Source organism: Rhinolophus ferrumequinum, chromosome 8 (assembly GCF_004115265.2).
Source record: "Rhinolophus ferrumequinum isolate MPI-CBG mRhiFer1 chromosome 8, mRhiFer1_v1.p, whole genome shotgun sequence".
NCBI lineage: Eukaryota > Metazoa > Chordata > Mammalia > Chiroptera > Rhinolophidae > Rhinolophus > Rhinolophus ferrumequinum.
The window spans coordinates 74,759,921-74,765,812 of record NC_046291.1 but is presented as its reverse complement, the minus strand read 5'-3'; the positions used below and the strand labels follow the sequence as shown (position 1 = coordinate 74,765,812).

Sequence of the window (5,892 nt, the reverse complement as noted above, 5' to 3'; positions counted from 1 at the left end):
TTCTTGTAATTCTATACCAGCATTTAATATTTTAATTTGGTTTTGGAATGAAAGCTATAGCTTAATTTTAATAATGGAGAACAGTAGAGTAGCTAAAAAATAAGCAATATTGCATGTAAGTTATTGATACATATCGGTTGAATTCATTAACTGCAAAGTCATTTATATTTAGTATTTGACTTTGAAACATAGGGTAAGAATTTTTAAACTTCCATTGCATTTTATAATGATGCTTTGCTTATTTTGATATTAACATGAATTCTCATGTCTGTGAACTCACATGTTTTGCCTACTCTGGGCTTATTCTGAGTGATGGGGAGAATTAACCTAAAATTAAAAATATGGTTTAAGCAATCTACAATTTAGTTGATCCAAGCACAAATAATCAAGTACAGATGGTGTTAATACTATCAGTTAGTGATGGGCTACAGGAAAATGTGATCGGAAGGAATAAGCAGTTATAGCGAGCTATTTAACTAAATCTGGCTGCCAATATGCTCCTCGGAGTTATTTTTTTAAAGGTCCTGCCTATGGTGGAGTATATAGCAAGGACCCCAGCTTTAATTATAACATATTGACATATGAAAGGAAAACCATATGCTAGATATCTTACCTCATTCATTGCTTGAATTGATCAGCTTCTTTGGCCTCTAAGCCTGGGTTCTTTTCCTTTCTCAAAACCCCATCTGATTCTCTGTGTCTTGGTTGATGGGAACGGCTTCCTGGTGGGCGGCAAGAGAACATGGGTGACTGCACTCCTCTAGTAGCACTTACACCATATTTAATATGGTGAGCACACTCTTTGACCAGAGCTGTCATCTACAACTTAGGGACATAAAACAATGTGGAAAGGATCCAGGGAGCATTAGAGATGATACTGGAGTAGCACCCTAGGGACCTTGTGGTCAGGTTTAAGGAAACTATAATAATTTCACTAATATTTACCAATAACTGAACGTTTTTCATGTGCCAGTGCTGTATGCATCATCTTGCTTAATCGTCACAAAACCTTACAAGGTAATTCTGATGAATCCCATTTTGAGACTGAAAAATACCCAGAGGTGTAGAGAAGTTAAATCATGTTCCTCAAGTTTATGCAGATGGTATAATGGACCTGGCATTTACTTAAAAGTTGTCAGACACCAAAGCAAGTATGTCAACTCTTCTGCTGGTGCTTGCTACAGTAGTTGTGGATTTGAGACATGGTTGCTCTCCTTTGGGTGGCTATTTTGTCCCGTTATTGCCAATTAGTTAAATTTGAAGTTCTTTATAGTTCTCCTTCGTTCTGCCTCCTTCCTCTTTTCCACCTCTGGTTATTTTCTTCCCACTTCTCATATCACTCTCAGATTGGACACAAAGGTTGTGATTCCTGCCCATTCTCTTCCTGAATCACAAAACTGGATTAATTAGGACAGAGGAGCCAGAAATAGGATGACCAGTCAGTTTTTCTTTCTATGCACTTCAGCCCAGCTATCAGGATGAATTTAGATTAGGCATACTCAAGGATATCCATGAGTAATAACTATAAGCTTTGTCACAGATAACTGTATTGGGTGTGTTTAAATGTACAACTCTGTTTTTCTATTATTATGTGATATTTCATGTTGACTTGTCAAACTGAAAAATACCCATATTGATTTTGCAGAAAGCTTCACATGTGAGATAAATGCACTCAAAGACTCCTCACAAGTAGCTCTTTGGAGCTTCAGATGTGAAATGGATCATTCCTCAATCTGTAATAGACCCTTCTGTGAAGCTCTTCAATCAAACCTGAGAATTCAAGGTGAAATTGAGGGGAGGATGGGAAACCCCTAGAGGGGAATTTGAGTGAACTAGCTGAGAAAGGAACCTGGGGTATTTGCTGTCTTTTTTTTTTATTTCTTTTCTTCAGCATAGGAAGGCTGGCAATCAATGCATGACCTTACATGCTGTATGTGTGTAATACCTGGGTACAAGGAGACACGCTGTAGAGGGAGTGTCAATGCCCCTTTGGTTTCTTCCCATTTTTCATTTTTTCTGACAACCTTCAGGTTATTTTTAAAGTGGCTATTTTATACAGATTGATTATTAGAGTTTCTCTTTCCACCGAATTAAATTATTTATATTGTTATGTTTGATAGGATGATTTTTTTATCTTTTGAGAAAAGCATAAATAATCTTTTGAAAAAAGTTAGCGATGTATGATAACTACTTTAGTTTGAAAGATGTGTCATATTTTGTTAAGTAATGATCTTAGTAAGTACATCTTATTTAGGAATTATGTTTGTAGATCATGTAATGACTTTTAATTAGTTTGTTCCCACTAAAGCAATAAGACAGAGTTACCTCTAGTAAGGGAAACAGCGTTCTTCTGAAATTAGTTTTCACGTTACATTTTTTATTTATTTGGGGGCACATTTTCAGTTGGATATTTCTAGGTTAATTAAAAAAAAAACTCTAGAATTTTCAATGGGCTATTTAGTTTGGGGGAGCAGTGAATCCTGACACCACACTAAGTAATAAAAACTATGCTCTGGAATTTATGCTCAAATATAGAATATGCTTGATAATAGTTTTAGATGCTGAAGCTGCTATGAAATGATTGCTATCCCATAACTGTGTCATAGTTTTTCCTAAGCCATGGAGACCCTGTTGTTTGTAAAGCTCACATAACTGTATTAGTATAATCTTAAGAGCATATTAATTGCCCAGGAGGTTTATATATTTGTTCTGCGCATGTGATTAGAGATCACGGCAGCTTATACAGCATAATTTTAGAGATGGAGAAAATGACTATTGTAATACTTGCTACTCTCAGTTTCCTCTACAGCAATGCCCTTACACCCTTTCTTTTTCAGGCATTTTGTAGCATCCTAAACAGAAGGATATTGAAGGGAGCTGATTCTGCTTTGATCCTTGTGCTTGTTGTCAAAGCGCTTGGGATTGAAGAGACTGTTGGCTACAATTGACTGTGACAATTAGGAGATGATCAGAGCCCTAGAGTGGAGCACTTAAAGGGTAATTTACATGTCAGTTTGTCGAATAAAAAAAAGATATTCAGCTAAGATTTTTTTTCCCCCTCAGAGCCTTGTAAACTGCAATTTGTGCTCTGGTAAGAAAAACCTGGCAGAGGAGTTAGGATAGCCATTACCATTTGAAAAGAAGCAATCATAAGGCCGCTGCTGAGCCCTTTGTCCACTAAAAATGCTGATTTGCAGGCAGTGAGTGAAAAAGTGGAACCATCACTAAATAAAACCTTGAGCTAGGTAACTACCCGCCCCCGGCCCCCCACCCCCGTGGTTTTTAGTGTTTGTCAAAGGTGCTTTAAAAATGGATCTTAAATCCTACACTTACTATCATTATAACATTGCTATTGATCATGAATGTCCTTTCCTAAAAAAAATAATAAAAGGATGCATCGAGGAGGTGGTAGGTGGAACACACGCCAATAGTCAATTGAAAGGGGTAAAGCTGGCTATCAGATGTAGCCTATTCTTTTCCCTTTTGTACACCATCAGAATTTTTCTCTAGTCATCCTGTGCGCTATTCTATTTTACCCCTACTGTATCAGTGTGCTGCTAGGTTTTTCCATTTTTATTTATACTCCAATTTTAAAGTGGGAACTATATTTCTAATCTTCATGTATTTAGCCTATTTAAGTGCACTTGGCTGAAAAAAGTAATGTGGGTTCAGTCCATAACTTGCTATACACATGTAGTTGGTCATTTCTATACTTTTCTACCAGGTAATCTATATACACAAGTCAAAAAAATAGCCAGAAAGCTAACAGAGGATGATTGCCAGTAAACACATAGTGATAGCAGTTACACATCATCCATTTTATTGTCAAATAGAATAAGAAAATTAGTTATTTCAAAAATTTTTGAGTCCCTCACTCACCGTAGAAATCATTAGCAAAAACAACAACATATAGTTGCAGTATTTCCATTTGGATAATTGTCAAAAACAAGAAGTAATGTATCGACACAACAGTCCTGTTCAGACCTACTTAAATTTGGTGCAGAGATACATACGGACTTTCAATGACAGATACATTTTACAATCCATGTTTGGATACTTGGGTGTGGAGAAGGACATTTGCCTAGAGGAAGCAGAGGGTTAGAAATGAGTTTGTCTTTATCCTGAAACATCAGCCTTTATCCATGAGAGCTAAGAGCATGCACGGCTTTCAACTGCCCAGTGCTGTTCCTCCGTGTCTTTCACTGGGACAGCGTATGTCTGGAGATGTTCACCACTTCCAAACTAGAGGGCTTTGTTTCTCTTCATTGGCATCTAACAACAACAAACTATTTCTTTTTCTTCAAAAGATGTCTTGTGAAAGGAATTGTATTCTACTTTTGGAGGGTTCTGAAAATCACAGTAGTCAATGGGTAGCCTGGTTGAGAGAAGACAGTAATTCAAAGACAGACATCGGTGCCTCCTCTGATTGCTTTGCTTGCATCTTAATAAAGCATCTTAATAAAGATTTATAACTCTCTAATTTTCCTTGTGTGCGTGCCCCACCCTCCCTGACCCCCCTCCCTTCAAAGAAGAAAATATGAGAAAGAAAAACATAAGAAAGAGGAAGTGAATAGGTTATTAGGTACAAAGAGGATAATGAGAGAGGGAGTCAGAGAAGGTCTGGGCTTCCTTACCATGTGTCTGGAGAATGCAGGCAACAAGGAATCTGTATCAAAAATCAGACACAGCAGGAGGTCGTATTGGTCTCCCAGGTCATGGGTAAATGATGAGCAGATGAGCCATCCTCGTATTGATTTAAGCATTTTGTTCCAGCCAGTCACAATTAACTTTGAGTTGTTTTTACTTTCCTCTTATAGGTTTGCATTTAAAACACTCGTGGAACACTGATGGTATAAAATTCTGGTGACTGCACTTTCTCTTTTCAGAGAAGGAATGAGTGAATGAATGAAAAGGCAGGGATTATTTGCCATTCTAAGCGGGAATCCTCAAATTTCTACTTGACTGAAATTGTTTTGGAAGGTGAGCTGGAACAAGACTCTTGCAACTAAAATGAAGTGACTCTGCATGTGGTTTTGGGATGTTTCTCTTCATCAAAGAATTCTGCAGAACTGTTCTGGGATTTACACGTTGATTTAAATTTTATTTATGAGAGATTATTTAGGCGAACCACAGGAAAACATTTTAAAGTATGTGTATTTGACTCTTAACAAGTAAATGGGAGTCTTTTGAAAGCTCATTTGGAATTATTTGAGATGAGTTTTCCTATTACCATCACTGTTTTTTCAATATACAAATTGCCTTGTTATGACAAAATATATTATTGAAATGTTTTGAAAAGTTTTTAGAAATGTGCCTAAGAAAACAATAGGTAAATTATTAGAGTTAATTCACGTTAGTTTATTGAAATGTTGCTGCTACTGAAAAGTCCTACCGTGTTTCCCTGAAAATAAGACCTAGCCAGACAATCAGCTCTAATGAGTCTTTTGGAGCAAAAATTAATATAAGCCCGGTCTTATTTTACTATAGACCCGGTCTTATATAATATAACATATTAATTTTTGCTCCAAAGGACGCATTAGAGATGATTGTCCGTCTGGGTCTTATTTTGGGGCAACAGGGTAGGATCTGTAGTACAACATTCCAGAACATTTACTGTCTTGTTTTAATAAGATGTTCTTGCTTTGTATGTGTTTGGAGGTGGCACTAGAGTTGCTAGATTTAGCAAATAAAAATACAGAATTTCTCATTAGAATTTCTGAAAAATAGTAAATAATTTTTTAATGTAAATATGACCCATGAAACATTTGCATTTTATCTGGTAACCCTAGGTGGTACTCTGATTGGCTAGGTATTGCAACCATGCATTGAATGGCCAATTTAGTTATTTATAAATTATAAATTTTCATTTATAAATCTTTCTACCTTTCACGG

At 36.5% G+C, this 5,892-nt stretch overlaps 1 long non-coding RNA gene across 1 annotated transcript; it reads left to right on the top strand.

Annotated features, from left to right (window-relative positions):
- The first annotated feature begins 1,741 nt into the window (after nt 1-1,741).
- Nucleotides 1,742-4,941, top strand: LOC117025475 (uncharacterized). The gene is made up of 3 exons (XR_004423629.1): nt 1,742-1,783; nt 2,838-2,997; nt 4,818-4,941. It is a non-coding gene; the product is annotated as an uncharacterized LOC117025475 (long non-coding RNA).
- The last annotated feature ends 951 nt before the right edge of the window (nt 4,942-5,892 follow it).